This window comes from Melospiza melodia, chromosome 8 (genome assembly GCF_035770615.1).
Source record: "Melospiza melodia melodia isolate bMelMel2 chromosome 8, bMelMel2.pri, whole genome shotgun sequence".
NCBI lineage: Eukaryota > Metazoa > Chordata > Aves > Passeriformes > Passerellidae > Melospiza > Melospiza melodia.
In genome coordinates this window covers 12,068,924-12,091,853 of record NC_086201.1, presented here as the reverse complement: position 1 = coordinate 12,091,853, position 22,930 = coordinate 12,068,924, and positions in this window count along the sequence as shown.

Sequence of the window (22,930 nt, the reverse complement as noted above, 5' to 3'; positions counted from 1 at the left end):
AGATGATCATTATGAACTACCTTGTGATCCAACCATGAAAAAGGCAAACAGAGTGCAGGCAACTATTTATAGTGGGGGTATGAGCTCTTAATCCTTGTAAATAAGGCTTTGTATACACAAAATAAGATGTAACTTTTAGTCACCCATATTCAGCAGAGAGTGGTTTACTGGAGCAGCTTCAAAGAAAGGTTAGCATAGAGGACTGGGAAAATGGAGAGTCTGTTATGAGTAGAGCTGAAAAATGTTTGGCTCTTTCAGTAAAAAGAAAGCACAGAAGGGAAATAATTGCTGTCTATAAGCAAATCACATGGGTAAATAATAAAGGGAGGGGGGAAAGTTAATCCAAAGAACAGTGTTGGTAGCAAAGCAAAACATTAAGTTGGTCATCAATATGGTTAAGATTAAATGAAAGATTTCATCGACAAAACTGTGAAGTGCTGGAAAACCTTTCTAAAAGTACAACAAACACAACTTTTAAGATGCAGTAAAAGAAGACTATAAGCAAGATTATGTCATGCTTGTCCAGTTGTGAAGGGTTTTGTTGGATGATTCTGGTATTCCTATGCCCAATGCTCATGTTGTGGCTCTATCATTAAGCTGGTCTGGTCTGCTCTTATATGTAGCCTCAGCACACTCTAAAGGAATTTTTTGTTGCAGCCATGAATGTAGAAACATATCCTATACCAATGTTTTATTACTATAAAAATAATCTAGTCCATTGACAAGAATAATGGTCTAAATTACATAAAATTAGTTGGCTTTTTTGGTGATACAAGACCAGGTTATAGGCTGGTACATATTAGCAGACTTAAATCCATAATGGATTTAGATCAGATCCTTTGTTTTAAGCTTGTTGGTATGGCAACCTATGGCTGAAATTGTCCAAAAGGAGCTTTCTTAGCACGTGTCTCTTTGTCTCCATATCTGTATATGCTTGCTGCTAATTTTCACTGCGTCAACAAGTTTGAGGGGTTTGTGGTTGTTCTGGTTTGTTTTAAAATCTTTTTGTCCTCAAAGTGTAACATTTTTACAAGGGCATCTTCTTTTTAAGAACTTAAAGCATCTGCTTTTGTGCTTAATCATAGCTTCTGTGTCATAGCTTCTGTGTTAGTTCAGCAAGTTGAATTTTGCTTTTTATATTGCACCAAGTGTGGTCTATGGGCTGTTTAAGAGCAGTTCCACAGAAAATGTGTTGTCCTTCAACATCAGTATTGTTTGAAGACTCACCTCAACATTTGGAGCTCATAATGCCAGATGTGGCCTTTGAAATAGGCTTCGTTATCCTGGTCCAGCGGTGCTGGCTTCGCGTTATTCCCAACTGGAAGTGTTTTGGAGGGTCGGGGTGGCGCCTGGGGATCTCCATGATGCAAGTGCAGTTCCCCAATTCCAGCAGTAGCAGTGGCGTTAGTTCCCAGCGTGGCTGTTGGGGCTCGGCCACGCTGAGCCCTGCCTCCCTGGCGTCATCGCTTTTTTCCATCCCCAAATAGGTGATGAGTAATTACTTGGTCTTGATTTATCATTCAGATCATAGTAGTTCTGTTACAAAGTAAACATTTTTGTTGGCTGAGTCCTAATGCAAAGACCATTTCACAACCACCTCTTATTTTAGGTTTTAATTGCTTTGCTTTGCTGTCAACTGATGTCCCCCTCCCCCATGCCTGGAGCCCTCCTCCCCTCTCCCCCTTCCCTGGCATGGGTTTTTTCCTGTTCCCACACTGCTAATGTGATGAGCAACAGTTGCAGTATCACGGGGCCCTCTCTGAAGGAGAAGAAAAAAAAAGGAAAAAAAAAAATCCCAAACACCACCTTGTTTGCTTTTAGAGCCCTCCCGCCTTTTCAGTAGGGGCTGTGTTAATCCTTACACTATGAAGGGAAACTCCTATGTAAATCAAACCAGTGCTCAGTGCTCTCCTCCTTCCCCCTTCCAGCTCCCATATATTAAGTGATTGTTCTCCTCCCTTAGAAATGACAAATGATTGGTTGCTTTACTCTTGGCTTTCAACATATTTTCTTTACGGCCCAGAATTCTGGGGTTAAATCATGCTTCTTTCTGTTCTGTTTCTATTCCCTCATATTATGCCATACATTCATGTGAATTTATTTTCCACCAACATGCTCAGAATAAACCAAGGCCTTTCCTTGATTTAAAGATGCAAAAACTAATGCAACTCAACCCGGAGCAGATTGCAACTATATTTTTTCTTTTTTTTCTCCTTTTTTTTTTTTTCCCTTTCCCCTAATGCTGTTTCTGTTTTTGTGCTGCATAGCCTTTTCTGGTTTAGCCTGCACTCTGAGGCTAGATTTTGATGTCAATGATTAGTATTTCTAATCGGTTGAACAAGGACAATGTCCCTTCTGCTGCGCAGAGGATACAAAGGCCCAGGCACTGATTCTGCTCCCCCTTGAAGCATTTTGGCTCCACTGGGCCTTTTCCCCCTTTGCTGTAAATCAGGGAAAATTCCACCCATCCCTGGGGTTAGAGATTAGAGCTGCAGCCATAGGGGAGCTCTGGTTCCCCAAGGTGGGCAAAGCAGGGAAGCTCACGTGCACCTCCAGCCTGAGCTCTGCTCTTTGCTGTGGACAGGGGCTCTGGTGGTCTCCCTTTGGTATTGGCTCAGCAGCTGTGGATTTGCTGCTTTGGGGGGAATGACTCGGGATTTCCACCTGTAAAGCAGATTCCAGGGCTTTGTTCTGCCCTGACAAGGCAAACTTTGCTTCTGGCAGCCCGTGCCTGCTCAGCTCCTGGCGGCATCTGAGGGGCAGGGGCTGAGGGCCCCGTCCAACTTTCTTTGATATTAGTGGGAGTTTGCAGTTCTTCTGTGCCCTCAGGATGGATCCATGAAGTGGTCGTACAGGTTCAGGCTTTACTTCTTTTATTTTTCCTGAAACAGTTAGTAAGTTAATTTACATGAGATGTGCACCCTGGCAAATGCCATCTCCTAGCTATTGTTTCAGCTAAGCAGCTGTCATTTGCGTAACATTATGCATCCTTCATTGTACCATGCTAATTTTTTGAGGGGCAATTTTTCTACAATGAGCACTGCGGCTTCTAACAGAAACCTCTTTATGGCATTGGCCCCGGGGAGCTGCAAGCCCTGCCAAAGCAAACAAAGGCTTATTGCTCCAACTGGGCATGTCTGTGCCTTTAATACAGCGTGAAGTTCACAGAACACTGCATCCAATCTGCACATAGTTAACACCTGGTCCAATGCCTTCTGGCAATTAATCAAGATATCAATCAGTGGTGACAAAAATTAATAAATAACCCATGCTTGCATATTGCACATTCTCAGAACGGGAGAATTTGCATTGACACTTACAGCCTATTTACATTTTTTGACTGAGTTTTCAGAGTGTGATACTGTACAATACAGTAATTACTGATGCGTATATGTAACTGGTACTTTGGACACTTATGAAAGTCATATTGGTCTGTCTTGTTGAAAAAAGCTTTGACCTCATTGAATCACAGTCCCAAACTTTGATGTAGGACCACAAAACTCTACTGCAGCAAATGCATCAATGGGGCCAGCCTAATTTTGTCTTCTTTCAAAAGCAGTGGAGTGGTTTGGGGTTGAACATGGCATATTCTTATCTTGCTAATTAATGGGAATGTTTTCCTATACCTTAAGCTAAATTCCACTGTTACACCTTTGTTAACTCTGAACAAGTACCCAAACTTTTTCCCTTTTGAAGTAACTTGGAAGCTAGCCACAACTTCAAAGGAAGGAAGATCTGTTCCTCTCTTCATTTAGAATACATAAAAGTACTCTGGACTATGTTTAATTTATCAAAACAGAGGCAGCACTTTGCAAATATAGGTGCACAGTCATTTGTACTGGCCACACGAAGGTGTTATCAAAGGAGTGGCTTGTCTGCCCTGAAAATAGAAATCACTTGGTCGGATATGAACAAAGGTATCCTCTCTTTTGTAAAAGCTGGTACTTGTTCTCTAGTGATGCAAGAAAATATTCCTGGCAGAGAACGAAGCAAGTAGCTTTTGTTATCCTACAGAGTCCTGTACTACAATGGTCAGAAATGGTAATTATAAATCCCTGTAACAAATGGCTGTTCTTCTCTGCAGCCCGAGAGGCCGTGGCTGGACGGACCTGGAGTTCAATATTTGTTGCTGCTTTTAGGTCAGGGTTGAAGCTCATTAGCGGTGCAGGGGTGGGGAGTTTGTTGTGCTTTCACAGCATGTTTCTGTCCTACCTGCTCTGTGAATGAGCAGAGCTCTCCTTGGGTGTCAGCTGGGGTAATTAAAGCCGCTGATGAATGTCATGGCTTTGAAAGAGAGGGTCATGCGTGGCCAGGTAGGACCAGGAGCAGGCAAGGAGGAGTTGTACCCTGTACTGACCTACTGCACTGCCCTACTCTCTTGAGCAATAATCTGGCTATCGTACCACACTGGGTAGTGGCTTTCCAATGTGGGTGAATACAGCCTTGGAAATAGCAGTTTTGGTGAGTCCCAATGCAAGTGTGAAATCCTGTCAGGACCTGCTAGAACTGAGAAATGTAACAGTTTCATAATAGTCTGGTACATAATTCTGCTACCTGAACCCAAACTATGGTATCTCTAAGAGGTAACTTCTGAAATAGTTCTGGTTTGGCTTCTGAATTATTTGGAGTATAACAGTGCCTATGAACTTCATGATTTAAATACTTTCCAGAACAAGGAGACAAGAACATTTAAATTAGCTTAGTAGAAAGGCATTTAACATAAAGAGAGCAATAAAAATACATCACCTGTCACATGTGATCTTTATATGACCTTAGCCACAGAACAATAAATATTACATAACCACACTAAAAGCAGTTTTTAACATCATATATTTATATTTAATAAGTCGTGATTTTCTTTCCTTCAAGATGCAATTTTGATGAGACACTTTAAGTGTGTGATCTAAAGGCAAAAACTTTGTGACTGGTTATGTAATGCTTCTAGTGGGGCATCATTTAAAGACTGAATGAAAACACAGTCACTTTGTTTTACTCTGTGTCTTGCCAGTCTAATAGAGAAGTAACTATACAGCCCCTTTTAAATATGATTTTATGTTTTCTACCTTTTATTTGTGTTTGACAGTTGGGCAACTCTTCACCCAGATACATAAAATTACACTTGCTGATTTCTGCATAGTTCAAGTGATCAGTTGCTATACCCAATTATCAGTTTAACTGTTAGATTTGCACTTGTAGTCTATAAAAGAAAAAATATTGCAAGCTAGTTAGACTTTAATTGTCCCTTTAAAATTAATTATGTGAGATTCAGGATGCAGTATAAAAATGCAACAAGGGAAATCAAAGTATCCTCCTTTAAATTAAATTAGCTTTTAATTACATTAGAAAGCCAAATACTACAATTGTAATTATTTTTTATTGAAGGAAGGCTGATTTTTTTGCATGTGCTGTCCTGTCTTACTGATTTTTTTGTGGGGGTCAGTACCTATTAAGAATAGATTTGTATAAAGGAAAAGCTGATTGTACTTTCTGTACAAATATAGGCAATAAATATTTGAAGTCTAAAATAATAATGATTTTTTAAATTTTTTGACTCATGTAAGCTTCCTTGAAATCTCTTAGAGTTTTATACTGGCCATTTTTTAGATTCATGTTGTCTGTCCTTAGATAATGCCCATAAATATGTAATATATAATGAGTTCATTAATCTAACTGGGGAGAAGACAAAGTTTGCCCCTTCTTTCCCCAACGAGTTATAACTATTCTGTGCAATCAGCCTTTAGGCACTAGTCAGCTGAAATGGAAAAAATATTTAATAACAGAAGCTCAATAGCCTGCAGATCTCTGATGTCTGAGATGACTTCAACTCTTGTGATGAGCTACATTTAACCTAAGAAATATGATTTAATTCCACTTCAAAAGTATACTGAAATCTTTGATATATGGTCTGTGGCCTATTAAGCTTGATCCTGGCCTGACCTCTTAAAGGAAGAAAAGCTTTGTTTCTTTTAAAAATGCACAACCAAACAAAGCAGAAATTTCTACGTGGGTTCCAGTAGTTATGGCTTCAAAAATGAAAAGCATTTAAATACAGGCTTTACTTAAGTGTTTCCATTGTCTTATTGACTTCGCAGTCTAGATATTTCTTTCTTGCCTGTTGGGAAACATTGACCTCAAAATTGCTCCTTGCATTGGAGTTCCCTGATTGACTTCAGAGGATGTTACTTGAACAAAGCCATCTGAAATATGCTTGCTAGAGGGGTCAAATGAAATAAATTTGGATGTGGCTAAATTAAACTCTTAGCCACTTAATGCTCTCACATGCAAAGAAGGGGGCAGTAGCTATGCTAGAGGGAGTAAGCATTTGAGAAAGACTCATGGGGAGAAAGTATATTCAGTATATAGGCTGAGTGATCAGTGGAGAGTTGGATGTACATACAGCAAGGGACATTCTGTAATATACTGAAGGTCCCTTCTTTTGTCTTTCAAAGAATATGACTGAAGGACTGGAAGAAATATCTATTGGATCTCTGAATTTAATTTCCTGTTTTAGAGATAACCACATCTATTTATCACACTGTAAGAAAAAAAAATTAATCTTTTCCTCCTGCCTTTTAGTGATGGACTATCACACGTGCTGGGTAATTACCTTCAACTCACAGCGTGCATTAACTCATGACAAGTTCATACCCAGTTCTCATGTCCCAGTTTTTTGTTTGACTAAATAGCTCTTCTTCCTCCATGATGCTTGTCTCTGTGATCTGTCTATAAAGAGCAGTCATAACCTTTCTAGCCAATGTTTTGGTAGGCTTGCCATACCACACTGTTTGAGTCCTGCACAGCCATTCATAGGGTTGTTCTTTAAAGCTTTTCCAGTAATCTGAGACTGAGACATGGTAAAAGGGAACGCTTTGCTGCTCGTCACCTCAATCCTGGGTGGCTATAAGGTGGAGTGAAGGGACTTGTCTGGTTAGAAGAACTGTCATGTGGTATTAAGGTCATCACAGACACTGTAATTACAAAGGAATGGGAGATTTGATCATCAGCTAGGTTATTACAGTCGGATATGGGATGACCTCAAAACAGCTTGGTGACTTTTGGCTGGGTGCAAAGTAATTGATAATATCTGAGAAGAAACCTTTGGTCATGGTGTATGTTGACATTGGTGCAGGAGAGAGTTTTAGAGAATTAATTTCTGAATGCTTCAACACAAGGTCTCTCTCTGATAGTTTTCTCTGGATGTTTCCCAGTGTTACGTGGTGCAGGGAGGGCGAGGTAATCTCAGGTTCTGCAAAGTGTAGCTAAGCAGGTGTGGCAGAGTAGAGAGAAGTTAAGCTTGGTTAGGTGTTTGTAGAAATTTGAGGAAGAGAAGAGTGTGCAGGAAAGCTGGGTGAAGCACCAATCAAAATAGAACCTACTTCAGGGCTTACAGGAAAAAGATCAGGATAATAATCAATCTCGAGAAACTGATGGAAAATGAAGAACTTGCAAATGGGAGACATCTGCCAAAGATGTGGGTGAAACAAAGAATTACAATAGAGGGTGGGATACAAATTTTAATCAAATTAAGGGGCAAAAAGGATGTGGCAATATGTTATGTGAAGTCAAGTTAAAGTAAATGAAAACCAGGCATGACCAGAGAGGTTGGAAAGCAAAATTGTGCTTGATGGTCTTCTACAAACCTTAATAAGAGGAAAGGTTTAGAAGGAGCATAAAATACTGGATTGTATATGGACATAATCATAACTGGAACCTTTCGTATAAACCTGCTTTCTGATGTACTGGGCACTACGAGGTAAAAGAGGGCTACAAAAAGTTGGTCCAAGACAGTTAAACAAAAGGATATTTTATCTCTTCCCATACAGAGTAATTGAAACTGCAAGAGGATCTAGTTTATGGAAGCAGTTTCTTGATATTTTATAAATGTGTTTTAAAGCAGCACATTTTAATGAATCAAAGTGGTTCACTCGATGTTATGAGAAATGTAGCATTTTAGTCACAGATGATAACGGAACAAGAAGTATCAGAACTCTTCTAAATTACTTTCAGTGCATAAAGGCAAAGTAGAGGGTGACAGAGTAATGCAAAAATTAAGGAAAAACATTATCAGTTAAATCAAGTAGTTGAGAACAAAACTCTGTCTTAAAATAAAGGTAGCATGAAAAATGTTTCAAAAGATATGTATTGTTTTCTTGGCTCCAGGGTCAGTTAGGTGAGAGAAAGCAAAGAATTGAATTTGAGGGCTCATTTCATCAGAAGAAAGTAACAAGTTGGATTTAGCTCCTGTGTTACTTAACATGCTAGTGGTCTGCAGAATGTGTGGGGAAAGGGGGAGGCAGCCGAACTTCCCAGCTGGCGCAAATGTGGTGAGTGCTTTCCTTAAAGGAGTGAGGTGGGGAAGGTGGGCAGCAATGTTTACACATGGATCTCTCTGCAGTATTTCTGCTTTGCACCTAGGCCTTACACAGGAGCTTCTGCAGAACAACACTGGGTTTTCTCCTACCATGGAGAAGCACAATGCTTACCTGTGGAAGGCTTGTCTTGATTTGCATTGGTGCTGGATAGGTTATATTTATTGTCTAAAATCCCATTAATTTTCTTAGGCTAGAAAGTATTGCTTAAAATATTTTAATATTCTACTGTAACAGGAGGCCCCAAGTAGGTAAAAAATTTATATGAAATCTAAGTTGTATAGGGACTTAATCTTGCACCATTGAAGTTGAGGCAAAATTTCCTTCAATCATAACAGCAACAGGTTCAGGACCTTTTATTAGTCATCTTTTAACTCAATTGATGTGGTTAGAAATTGCATGTATGCTTTTTCTTCTTCTTTCAAACAAGTAACAAAAGCTGAATTAGGCTGCAGTGATGAAATCTGAATCATTTCCTCCTCAGACTAAACTTGCTAAACTGGTACAATCTGGAGAATGATGTAATGAGGAAAAAACCTGTTGTTTGTCTCTTGATACCGTTCCTGAAAAAAATAATTGCTACGTAATACAAATATAGTCATCACCTTTTATATCCTTTCACCATTGCTGATATTGGAACCTTTCCAAATAAGTAGCATTCCAAAATTGGCTGTAGCCTTCTTCACAGTTTACCTACTTAATTATAGGTTAAAGTGGCTTATTTTTCTTTTATTTTTTTTCTTCTGCTTTTAAATAAAGCACTGCTGTTTAAAAGGTTGTTTCAACAAGCTATGTAACAATATTTTCATTCATTGTTATAATGGAAATATCTATCTTTAATCTCATTTTTGCATTGATTTAGAGCTCCATAGTATCTTGGCTAGACTTCCTTTAGTCACGTATTGCTACAGTTTTGATGCTAAAATAAGAAACTGAGGAACTTGAATTATTCATGGGAGACTCCATTTAGGACTCACAGCTAAAACACACAGGAGTGTAAAAGTTCAGAGGTGGTGTTTTTTTGGTTTTTGTTTGAGGCTTTTTTTGTAATTTTTTTTTTTTTTTTTATAAAAGACAAAACAACTTGAACCAGCTGGGTAACCTGTGGTAAGCTATAAATTGTAGATGTCTTTGACAAAGATGATAGAGATGAGCCAATGTTGTATAAACGAAACACTCAAGTTCTTAAACTGTCTGGCACACATGCTTTCCCAGAAAAGTAATCAGCCGAAGGAATGAATTCTTTATTTCTGTTTGACAGTTCTATCATGATTGCCAAACTTATTTATCAGAAAATGGAGAGAGCTTGAGGCAAGATAATTGATATTATTTTTAAGCATGAACTCAAAAGGAAAATCTTCTGTAAGTTTTACACAATGACAATTTAACTTTATGATGCGAGTTTGTTATGTAACACCAGCCTTACACAGGCATTGCATTGCAGAAGTGATGAATTGCTTCAAAGAGGAAAGGTAGCCTCCTGCATTTAGAGCCCAGCAGCAGGGGTCAGGAGATGCTAGTTCTGTTCCTTATCCTGCCTCTGATTTGATATATCACCATGGGAAAGTTTTTGAAAAAGACACTGGCCTTGATCCTGGAATAGGTGCTTTATGGGTAATCCTCTGAACAAACACTGCTTCTGTGTCTTTCTGACTCTAACAGAGGCTTCTATTCAAATGGAGCTCGTTGGAGGAGTAGGGTGATGGTGAAGATACCCTCTCTGCACAGATGGAAGAAAAATCATAATACTTCCTTATGTAGCTGGGGAATTCGTTTTAGAGTATTCTGAGCTCTCAAATGGGAGAGGCTCATAATGTGACAATAATAGATTTTAACTGAAGAGCAATCTCTGGTGTCAGAAATGTGAATAGACCTTATCAAGGTGCATGAAATGCCATGTAGGAATTTCTTATGCAAACTCTTCATAGGGAAAGATTTCTTGAGAATAATGAATTGTGGGTAGCCGGAATCTTCTGTAGAGCCAGGATGATGTAAAGAAGAAATGGGTGAGCAATTACAACAGGTAAAATAATGAGACTAGAGAGACTGTTGTGGGAAATGGTAAAGTGTCAATCTTGGCTACAATAGAGAGACAGCAGCTTGTTACTTAAAGACAAAACAGCCAGGACTTTTTTTTTTTTTTTTTTTTTTTTTTTTTTTTTTTGTGAATCCGCAGCTCAATTTGGCATTACAGTGTGAACTGGGGGGTGGGGGTGGAGGTGGTGTTGATTGTTACTATTTTTTTTTTCTCTTCTTTTTGAATGTGCCAAGTCTTGCAAAGCATAAAGGAAGTTTTAACTGAAGAAATAAATTTTGGCCTCGCTTAGAGCTTACGGTCAAGTAATTTGAATAGATGCAGAACTGAAACATAACAGCTATTGTTAGATGTACTGTGTGCTGTCCTATGAGAGTACAATCCAAAGGTGCTTTACCTCCTGGAGGCCTGATTCATTCCAGCAACAGGTCCATTCAGTAGATGTTTTGCATATGCCACCATCATATGGTTGAGCATTCAGCTAAATCTATGTAATTGCTTCATACAACGGAAAGTATTCTGCTCATTCAGTCATGAACAGCACATATGCAAAGTCTTTCTTGGGAAAGGGTGATCAGCTAATCTGAATTTCTGCATGGCACAAGCTGTCGGGTGTCACTGTAATAATTATGTTCTGCATTAGTCTAGTATGCTACTGGTACCAGTTGAGGAGTCGTGGTGATGTTGGAGCACATCTTTCAGAGAAATATCAACCATTGCAGGTGTAAGTTGTTCCAATGGTTTAAAAGTGGCACTGCTTTTCTAGACTGAAGTTGTCTGACACTTACAGGGCTGAGTGTCAAACATTTGTGAGATGTGGAGCTTTTCGAAATAGCTTTTTATGCCAATGAAAAGCTGAAAATACTAATTTTCAGGAATTTATGGAAAAAGGAGTTGGGGAAGAAATGAAACAAGGACAGAGATCACATCTTTATTTGTTGTCCCCCATTTCTGGGAAGACTGGACATCCCAGTGACTAAGGCATAAACCCAGGGCTTAAGATACTCTGGTGCAGTGTCTTTGCTGGGTAAGAGTTAGAATAGGAATTTGAAACTTTCTGGCTACTTGAGACACTCCAGTACAGAACTGAACTATTCACTGTGTATTTGAGAAAAACAATAAAATTAATTGCTGAGTAACTTGATATATTAGCAACAAAAATGTTTTTATACTGTGCTCTAGAATATTTTGCTAATAGGTTCAGAGGCTTTTATATAATCATCATTGTTTTATTTTCTAGAGGTGGGCAAAAAAAGGAAGTATTGTTATCACTGCTTCTGCATTTCCCATGGCCCCAAAACCCAACTAATGACCAGTCTTGACAAGTTCATTTCTGTGGAAGACATTCTCTTACTTCCAATTCACTACCACCCACAGATGACACTTTACAAAATGTCACTGTTACATAATTGATAATCACTCAACAACTGAGAAAATGGAACTTGGAAAGAGGCAACATTTCTGTGTCCAGAGAGGAAATTCTCTTTCAGCTACTCCATCCCAGAGTGAATAAAGGTGAGTGTTCTACAAGTTAGGAAAAAGTTCATTTTTGCGTGGAAGCGTCTTTCCAAAATGATGACCATAAAATTAAAAAAGAGAAAGAAATAGTTATTTAATACTTAGTAAATAAAGTGATGCTCATCTCAAATACAGCTTGCCTTCTGTAGAACAAAGACCTTAGGAAAATCCAAAGCAAACACTCTGTCACAGGGGATGCAGCATGCTGAAGGAGAATCTTGACAAATTTCAGTGGTATATTAAAGCTGGGACACTGGAGACAGGAAGTGTGAAAGATAAGTTTTTCCCTCAGGTATTATGTGTGGATAATTCCACTGTAACTGGACAGTCATTTTGATTGTACAATCAATCCTATTGGATTCCTAGGTGAAGGGTGCAGTTTTTAATAAGTCCATCTCTTCAGGCTCAATCTTTTATCTGTTGTACAGAATAACGCATCTGGCGCTTCCCCCCACCCCCATCTCTGGGTAAGACTATTAAAAGCACGTTGCAATGGAAGATATCCTTTCTTTAGTCTGTGATGTATACACCTGATCTCAATTAAATTGGTGGCTCTCCTGCCATTCACAGCCTGATGGTAGCCAGAGAAGGCCCCAATATTTGCAAAGCAAAGCAGTACAATATTTCTGGGTGCCTACGAGAGAGCTCATGGCTGGTGTGTGATGAGCAGCAGCACCAGTGGAAGAGAAGGGCCTCAGTTTGCACCCCAGAAGTACAAGGGACAAGTACTGCTGTAATTAAGCAAGGTATTTACATAGCACTTATACACTGATATTTCCAAACTGGCATCCACAGGCACTTCCAATTCCTCTCATTTATTATTGAGGCTCCTCACAGCAGTGTACGGATTCCTTCCACTTCCCCCTGTGCTTGCATTCGTCATATGCATGACACCTTGGAACTGGTGCATGCATCCGTGATTTGTGCTGTGATTAACACATTATCAGCTTCCCGTTTCTTGTTAGCTAAAAATAGTCCTGGCTATCCCTGCTAGTCTGTCGCTCAGGTGATGGAGATGGAGGCTGCAGGAACCTTCTGTAGCATTTGGCAGTCAGGTCCATCTCTCTCATGTGTTTCCCAGATCTTTCCATGATCTCCTGGCATGGGTAATGGTTCAGGGTTATTTTTTGATGTGTCTTGCTCAAAGAATTGGAAGCATTTCCAAAACCTACATTTCCATCCTATCTTTCCTTTCTTTTCTGATGCTATCATGGGCATCAGCTGTCTCTCTCCCTTTCCCTGCTTGCAATGATGCCCACATAAGGCACGTGAGGCTCAGTCCCTTCTTCCTGCAATGCTGCCTGTTGTGGTTGCACCACACAATTTTACAAGCAAAATACAAACACAAAAATACCCAAAAGAGTAAATGCACCTAAAAGAGTGCTTGTCATCTGGTATGACTCAAAAACGGCCAAACAATATTTTTCTGAAACTTTCCTGGAATATTCAGCTGTAGGGTGTATGCAAGCGGGGGAAGGTTTTGGAGAAGTAATGTATTTTGATTTCAGGTTAAACTTGTATTTTAATACACATTCTGGAAACAGAACTTCAGGTTGGTGCAAATAAGAGGAGATTAAAACATTAGAGATCAAATTAGCCTCAGAATTAGAATCTACCTATGTGCATCTCTTTCCTTACCCCAGGCACTTGCTTATTGCAGCTTCAAAATCTTGAACTATTTGCAAAACAGAGCACTATAGAGAAATGAATGTCTATGGTACAGAAATATGAATTCCTGCCACTTCTGTTCTATGCTGTTTGCTGTCTCCAGAGTAAAAGCTTCTATTTCAGAGCTGTGTCAAGAACCATGAAGCGTTATAGCCTGACCAAGCATCGACCTAGCACTAAGCAAACTCTTAAACCCTGGAGACAAGTCAGTGGAGAGATTGAATAAACTTCTTTTAGAAATGCTGTCTCTCAACAGTGGTAGCAGTAGCACAATTTTGTGGCTTCTCATGTTTTCTTCAATTTCTGATTTATTTTACCCTTGCATATTCTTTTTTAGCAATTTATGCATCTTATTTTGGTAATTTTGTGCCTTCATGAAGAATGATATGCAGTCCTTTACTTGTCAATGTTTCTAAACCTTCCAAAAAGCTGAGTCTTTCATCCTTTGACTTTATACTCCGTTGTCTTATCTACTGCATCCCAGAACCCCCTGCTCATCTTTCAGCAAGAAAAAAAAATTGCATTTGGACCCTTTTCTGACGGCTGTAGGAATAGCAACGGAACATGAATCAATCAACCAGCTAATTTGATAGTTTGACCACACATGTGACTGTGATGCTAGGTGCCTATTTTTACATGTATGTAGAAAACCTTAATGTCTGTTAGCAGAATAGCTGCAGCTCAATCTAGAAGTTGCTGAATTAGAAATGTCAGATTTCTAGGATGCTTCACTGGGAGGTGGACACTCCTCCCTTAAGCAAGTGTCTCAGCTGAGGTATCTTACTACAATCTTAAAATTCTTTTCCCACTGTCTGTGGCTCAAAGGTTGCTGGGAATGTGTAGCAGGTGACAGCCTAAGGTTTAATGTTCAGAGATTTTTAAGACTGCAAAAGATCACTGTTGCAGTGTGATCTGACTCTTTGTATGCCAAGTCTGTGGGATGGCATCTAGTTCAATAACTGGATGAATTAGAACATCCATTTTGGAAACCTGATCTTGTTATTGAAAGCAAGGAGATGTGTTCTATACTGACATTTTGGGATAATATCTGTTTGAAGTCTTACACAAGGAAGGAGAAAGTTTGGCATTGCTGCAGACTGAGCCAGGGGAGGGTCCTCTGCCCCTGGCAGAGCTGCTGTGGGGAGACAATGCCCTGACTAGGGAATGTGAGTGTTTCTGTATGCACAAAGTCTTCCCATCCACTTGGCATTTGTTATAAATGTGTGTCTGAAAGCTGTTTCAGATGTTTCAGTCCTTTTTCTCCTCTTTGTCTTAAGGTTCAGTCCTCATTTCCCCTTGTCAGTGCAGCATCCAGAACACTTGCAGACACTCACTGGGAAGTGCAACTGTTAGTTTGTGCAATTTCACTTTTTTTTTTTTTCCTCTAGAAGGAAGACAATGCAACTTCCAAAGCATACATTTAGTCCGTTTGTGGGTACTGTGCTTTATTTATTATTTAAGGAAAGATGAAATAAGAATAATTGTGCTTGACGTAAAAAAGGGGTGTGATTTAAAATAGTTTTCCTGAGTTTTGGATGTGCCAGGTGCAGGTGTGTGTGACAGGGAAGGTAAATCCCAGGTTCTGGGGTAGATTTGAAAGGAGCATTATGTACAGACAGAGCCTTGGCATGGTGCTTTTCTTCTATTTGCACTTCCTTTGGGACCTGGCTTGAACAAATACATAAGACCCTGAAAACTTTCAAATAAGGCTAAATGCATGTGATGTTATGCTCCAGGGATGAGTGGAATTAGCTGTGCAAGTAGGGGTTTTTTTCTTTTCTTTTGCTTTTTTTTCCCCCCTTAGTTTTTATTTCGGAATGCTTTGAGTTGTGGCCATGTGTGGGTGTATGTCATTGGACTACAGGGCTGTTTAAAGCCAGCATGCATTGTAGGTCTGTGGGCCATATCTACATTTAGAGTCAGTGCCACATGGCAGAGCTGGCTCCCACCTAGCAATCTGGCTGAATCTGATTAAACAATCCAGGTATTTTTCACACCTTATATGTCCCCACCAGCTAGACAGGTTTATCGTATAGCAGGTCACTAATGTTCCCAGGAAATCACTTGCTACTACTGAAACATATTTTGTATTCAACCTTAGCCTGTTGGGTGTTCAGTTTTCCTATGGAAATTAAAATTTTAATAGCTAGTGAATGGGTCCCTCCATTCTCTGTCATGGAAAGCGACCATGATAACTTCATAGGGTAAAACTTCACTTTGGAGATGGGGGAACAGGACTTTTGATGTCCCTGACCAACACAAGATACCACAGGGCAGCATGTAGCACACAGGGAGAACAGGAAAGCAGCTAATCCCAGCCAGATCCCATTGCAGAACATCTTACTATCTGGCTAATCAGGATAAGTGCTGAAAAGCTCTGAGTGTGATGTCAGATTTATTTCACGATGAACAGGGAAGATCTCTTGATCCTCAAACACTTCAAGTAAAAGTTAAAAGGGGGGGTGTGAGGTGCGGGGGAGGAGGCGGAAAAAAGATATTGCGCTTTTTTTCTTTTTTTTTCCAAGTGTGATGAACTGTTTTCTCCTCTAAGTGTTTTAAATAGCGGCAGTGTGAAAATTACATTTGCTTTGAATAATTGCTAGCGTTTTTCCCATTGCAGTCCTTCTATCTGGAAGCTTTGTATCTAATATTGCTCTTGCCTGAAACTCGGAGGAGCAGTGTGAATGGAGCGGCAGGTCCATTTTTAAAACAAAAAATATTTTATAATATTTTATTTGCTCAACAGTTCTACGCTGTGGCAACACAGGCTTACGCAGCAGTTTATAAGCGTAGGCCCTGGTCCAACAAAGGCTTATATGGCGTATGTTTAGCTTTACGCTGACTCCAGAGGGAATATCGTGTGTGATACGGACTGGAGGTAAGGCCCATTTCCTGCCCTGAGCAGCTTGCAAGTGAAGTGAGACAAGACCCAGAGCAATCGTGTGCAAGTAGGAGTCTTGAACAGGGAAACAATCCAGGGGGAAAAACCCTACTTGGAGGGATTTTTAAAGAGGGAGGAGAAAAAGACAGATTTTTTTGTGTTGTGGGTCAAGGGCAGCAAGAGGGAGAGCTCAAGGGTGGCACGGAGACCTTGTGGGAGGACAAGGCAATGGCTGGAGGAGCGGAGGCTCTCTGAGGAGATGGGATGCAGCAGAGTAGCAGGCCTGGTGCGGTCTCTTGGTTTTATCTGTTGACTAAATAAAACTGGTTGACACTTCAGGGCATTCATTTTTATTCAGTCTAATGAATACTGTCAAATCCTGAGAACAGCTTGTGGAATTCATACATAATTGTTTCACTGATGAAGAAACCGAGGCAGGGAGACTAATGATTTTCCCAAGGCCACAGAAGGAACATCATAATTAAAAAAAAAAAAAATTCTCTTTCCCAGGCCTGGGCTGAACCACTAATTTATCTCTGAACAGAGGGCAATGTTTACAGAGGTGCTGTACTCTCATTTTTAAGTGGTCTAGGCACACCTAGGAGTTTGTGTCATTGGAAAGCAATGCTATTCCTGAAAGGCTAGATCAGGTTTAAGAGGGAACTTTAGACTCCTAAAGATACTGGAAAAGATGATCTGATATCTGAAAAGAGTATTTGATAGGAAATTATAGAGACTTTATACCATAGATGTAGCTGGGCTGGACTGTGCTCTGCTGAAGTCAAGCAGATCTGATCTGCTACAACTTGCTGGAAAAAAAAAACCCAATTAATTCCCAGCTTGGCAATCAGCTCTATCAAGTGTCCTGCTTTACTACTTTCTCTTAGGAGGCACAATACCCAGGCTTGTCTTACTATATAGTAGCACTTCCTTTTTTTCCTCCATCCATCAGTTTGGAAATCAGGTTGGCACCATCTTCCTCTTGTGTGGGTAACACTAGGAAAAAATGATTGTTAACTGTAGATACTCTGTTTAGGGAAACAGAATCTTTTCCCAAGGATATATATCACTTTCCAACTTAGTCATGTGCACACCCAAGCCTGTGCATGAACTGCATTTCTGTTGCATGATGCACACTTTCATTTTGTTCAGGTGGAGTCCTGGTAATATCTAATAAATATCTGCTTCTAGCTATTTTGAAGAATATGCTCTGAATCACCTGCTGTTTGGCAATACATCCAATATGTAAACAAATTCGCTTAAAACCACTGTATAGATAAGCTGAAACTCGGAGGAGCTGCAAGCAGTATGCAGGATAAGTTGTTTGGAGAAAGCTTCTACCTGTTTGAGCAGAAAGATTGCCTAAATGATTCACTCTCAGGTGACCATGCCCTGCCCCAAGTTACTGCGGGGTTTACTTTTCCCTGGGACAAAGTGCAGGAGGAGAAGAAGCTGCAGTAGAAGGGGTTTAGCAGAGGGAAGACCTCTGGCCTGTGCTTGCATGAGCACCACTGCTGGTTGTAGCTAAAGCTCAGGGAAAGCACTTTAGCTAAAGCAGGGAAAGTCTTATCTGCAGCCCTGCATTCATTCCTGCCTTTACTTTGCTGAATCAGAAATATCATTTGGTTGCAACTTCACTCATAAAACTGTGGTTTTGAAGTGGGAATTGGGTACATTCAGTTAGGAAAAGATATAGCATGCCCTGCTGCCTGTGGCCAGAGAAGGAGCCACATGATCTGCAGGTGAGATTTGGGACACCTGTGCATCTCTTGCATTTGGACATATGGGAGCTCTACCTGAGTGAGCCCTTTGAAACCAGGCCCTAAGTGTTTGAGTGAAACCTTATGTTATGAAAGGTCCTTGTGTAGTGTCCTTTGGGAAAGGGCTTAGTGTGCTCATTTGCATCTCTATACCCAGAATGCTTTTCCAGCTCATTGCTGTTTCATAGTCGCTCTGGTGTCAGTGCTACAGAGCAGCTGAGAATGGCTTGATGTGCTTCTGCATGCTGCTACTTTCCCTCTGGAGCAAAAGAAAGGATGTCTGTCTGGAAAGGGAGGATGAAACAAAATGTCCCTATCTTCCCCACAGTATGGGTACCCTCCTGGCCACCCAAACAACCAGCAAGTGCTGGTAAGAGGACAGATGATGGTACTCAAAATCTTAAGCTGCCTGCAAAATATCATCGCGCTCCCAGGCAGAGACGCAGCTGTGTGAAATTGTGAACCTTTAACGTGATCCCACCTCCCTGACACAGTTCGTGGCAGCTTGGAGAAGTGCTGAGGGTCTAGAAATGTAAAATCCTGACTTTTGTATCTGTTATAGGGAAGAAAATATGGTAGATTTTGCACTGAAACATCAAATGTGGCAATTGTGAGTGAATCTGGTAATGTTAAAAGCTCTGGGATCAGGTGTGAGGGCTACAAAGCATCCACTGTGCTGCAGAATGAGAGCTCAAATGGAAGAGAGCCCGACCAAGTGGTCATCAATTCCCTTCCCCGACAGGCAAGGGCTGTGCCCTGCAATGAATATTCTGGTTAAAGACATATCCTTGAAGATTCAGCTGTAATGATTTGCAAGTTGTAGCCTGAGATAACTCAGAGGAAGTACTATATAAATGTCAAGCTACTCTTAATATACTGGTGGTGGTACTATACACTGGTGGTGGTACTTTTTCAAGGAATTGTCACTGAAGTAAAATTAACATGCAAAAGATATGGCAAATCTACTAGCAAATTATGTAAATATTTTGCAAGGGGCAAACTTTCAGTGCCAGGCGTGAAAATTGGGTCACAATTCCCATTAACAATTACACAGCCTGCGTGCCTAATTTTCCAGGCACCATGCTGAAAATTCACCCCACGTTATGGAAGCAATTAATGGCTTAAAATTCTTTTTAGGCCAGTAAATGTGTAGAAGTGTTGATAGCCTTTTCTGTGTGGCATTTAATGAGCTATAATCTGATAACTAGATTAGATTGTTCTCTCATGATATCGACAAAGATTGCTTTATATCATTATTATTGCTATTTAAATACTACAGCAATGCCAGATGCAGGGATCAGAGCCCTGTTGCGCTAGGTGCTGTACAAATATCTGTGAACATGTGGTCTCTTCACTGAAGACAGATATAATAACTACTTTGCTATTCTGGTCTGCTTAGGCACCAGGGAAATGCTGAAGGTTCCCACACAGTATGAATCTATTAAAAAGATAATCTGAAGCTATTTTGGTTTCTCATATAGAGGATTTTTTTTCCCCCTTTTCAATGCTTACACATGACTTTCATTAGCATTAAATATGTGTGGAGGAAGAGTTGCTCTTAACGTTTGTAGCTCGGTACCTATCCCTTTCATATCAGTTAAATCCCAGCGAATATAACTGTTTAGTAATTGTCTGGTATTTAATTAAAATACAATAACCCCTTTCCAGAGACGCCAGTTGTGAATCTGGTGGCCCAGTCATAAAGATGCTAATTTAATGAATATTCATAAATCATGAATATTCATAGAGTGTCAGGGATGTTCTTTTGTACCCTGCTGCTATGCCAGGTCTTGCTGGCACAGCAGACGGCACATGTTGAAGGAGCTTTGCTCCTAGGGGAGAAGAGAAATATTCACGCTGGAGCAGGACAAGTGTCTGGGTGTAACTCTGAGCGGAGGTGCTGGGAGGAGAGGCGACGGCTGCCGAGGAGCGCACCCGACCCGCCAAGTGGGATGCGCAGTCTCTATGTGGCTACCAGGTGGCAGGATGTGTTCCTCTCAGGGCTATTGGTGCTTTTACAGCTGATGCACGGCTCTGGCAGAGATGTTATGGTCAACCTTTGCAGTCACAGTGGCCACAGCCACCACTATTCCCACTTGAGCAGAGCCTGCCTGCTGGGATTCCCAGTTATTCTTGCCCTGGCCAGGCTGTACATGTGGAAAAGGCACTGCAGGAAGCTGCCTTAAAGCCCTTCAGCCTGCTGCAAGTGATAGGTATGACTTGCCCAATGCTGTGGGGTTCATGCAGGGGAGCCTCTCTTATCTAGGATAAAGGTTCCAGACTGGTCCTTTACTGGGATTTTTTCCCCAGGGTTTCCATGGATTTGGCATCCTCCTTGGTGAGGATGACAGTGACCCAGCTTGACACTGATGTTGTAGCCAAATGTTTTTTTCATTAACTATGGGATGTGTAGGGGAATTTAATTGGTACATCTCTTTATTAGTCAAAAGGAAAAAGAAAAGAATCCCAGAAAATTGTGATTTTTCCAGCCACTTGGGATACTGCAGAACAAAGTCAGTGTCCCTCCACAGCCTCACAAACTCCATGCTTTCAATGTGACGTGTTTTCAAAGAAACTGAGTGTTTAACCTAACCCTAGAAATTCCTAATATGCCACCTAAGGAGCAGGCAAGGGAGCCAGCCCTGTATTTGTTGCTTCTACAGGTTTCAGTTGCCCCCAGAGTTGCAGGTTGATGGCTGAAATATGCTTGAATGCAAATGCTGCGCGCCCTTATGGTGCCTGTGCGATGCCAGTGAGGCGCTTTGCCGCAGCTTCGCGTTGGGAGGCGCGTACCTATGGGTGCGGAGCAAGCCCGCTTCTCACCCCGCCGCACACTGCTGGGATGCAAATTTGTTCTTGTGAAAAAATGTCAGCGCAGAGAGTTGAGCTGTTTGCTTTGGCAAAGTGTAGAGCAGAAGAGAGCGCCTGTCCCTCTGTCCGGGCTGAGGTGTTGGAAAGTTTACAAACCCCGAGCAGCACCAGTGCTCTGAGTACCCTGCTGCCTCTTCCCCAGGACCACTGCAGCACTCAGGCTCTGGCTTTGTGCAAGACATCCTTGCAAACCCCCTACCAACCCTTCAAATGTGTTTGCAAAAACTGGCAGAGAAAGGAGAAGGGAAGAGCTGCTGGTGCTATCCAAGAGAGCTCTGTTTTCTCTGGTAATTTATTTCAGCTAATACACTTCTCTAATAGCTGCCGGCTCCAATCTTTGCTTACATAAACGCTTATTTAAAGCTCTTACGATCAAATCATTCATCTGGACTCAAACTCGCTTCTAAATTTGTGCATGTAAATTTTATTCATGGGCCCAGCTGTGTTCGTGCCGAATTTGCATTTGTGCATATGAATGTGTTGTTTTTTCCCTCTGTCAGCATACAACCACAGGCTGCAGCTGAAAATATGGACCTAGATTTCAAAAATTTTAATGACCATACACTGAAAGTTTTAGTTCCTTTCCCCCAGAGCTGGTAAACTTGTCTGCATAAGCCTTATCTTTATCCTTTGCTTTAGGGAGCTTGCTACTGTGTGTGTCTGAAGACTCGCTTGCACGTGGTGTTCAAATATAAAATGAGACTTTGTTTTGCCAATATGGGTATTGACATGAAAGGGCAATTAACTTTTTGTCTTGCTTTTTCTGCAACTAATCCTTCCTTCCTTCCTTTCTAAGTTTGTGCCACCTCAGTTTGTCTACCAAAGGATTATTTTGAGAAGAGCTGAAATTTATCTTGTTCATAGGGGGTGGCAGGGCAAGAAATCAGTGCACTGGAGGCTGGGAGGAAAAATATCTTTCTGCCTGTGTAAATAAATATACTTCAGAGAAGGAAACAGTAAATCAGTCTTGCAGAGCAATTTAGATATCTGATGTATGCAGCATGACTAACCTCACTTCGTGTACTACCAGAAGAGTGAAGCAACAGTGGTACTGCAGGTTCCCCACAACACTTAATCAGAAGGGTCTCACAGGATTCTTTGCCTGATGCTTGGTGTAGAAGATGGTGGTGAGCATTTGCCTTCTGCCTGCAACATTCATTATAAAGCTCTTCCCTTATTGTCCAAGAGTGGGAACCCAGTTAAATTTGGCTCTGGTAAAAAGTTTGTTAAATAAGCTTGCAGTAGTTTCTAAACTTTAAGTAGTTACAAATTTGTTAAAAATCAAGAACATTTGCAATATGCTGGGTACAAAAATATTGTAAATCAATTTGAGGGTACTAAAACTAACTCCAGTGCTTCTGAAATGAGTAAACTGAAAGGCAGCATAATCCAGAGTAGAGCATGGAGTCAAGGGGATTCCAAGCACTTTGCATGTAAGGACTCTTCTGAGAGATATTGTTTTACATAAATTGCTTCTCTACCTTTTCATATGGCATAGGCTATTTCTTTGGAGTTGGGGTTTAGGTAACAGTGTAGGTTTTAGCCTGGGAAATGCAGTTGTGAGTCACAAGTTGTTCTAGGTAAGTGAAGATGTTTATGCATCTTCAGTGCTCAGGTGCTGCACAGGGAGTGTGCTGCAGGCACTGGGAGTGAAAGGCACAAAGAGATGAAGACCCCAGCATCATCTTTGGTTATCATTATAATTCTTCCAATAGGAAATGCTGGGTACTCATAATTTTTCTCAAGACTGGGGGCTTTGGAAGGAGATGAAGGAGGTACTTGCTGATCTTGTGAGACTTTGAGGACATTTAACTTCCTTTGGCATCTG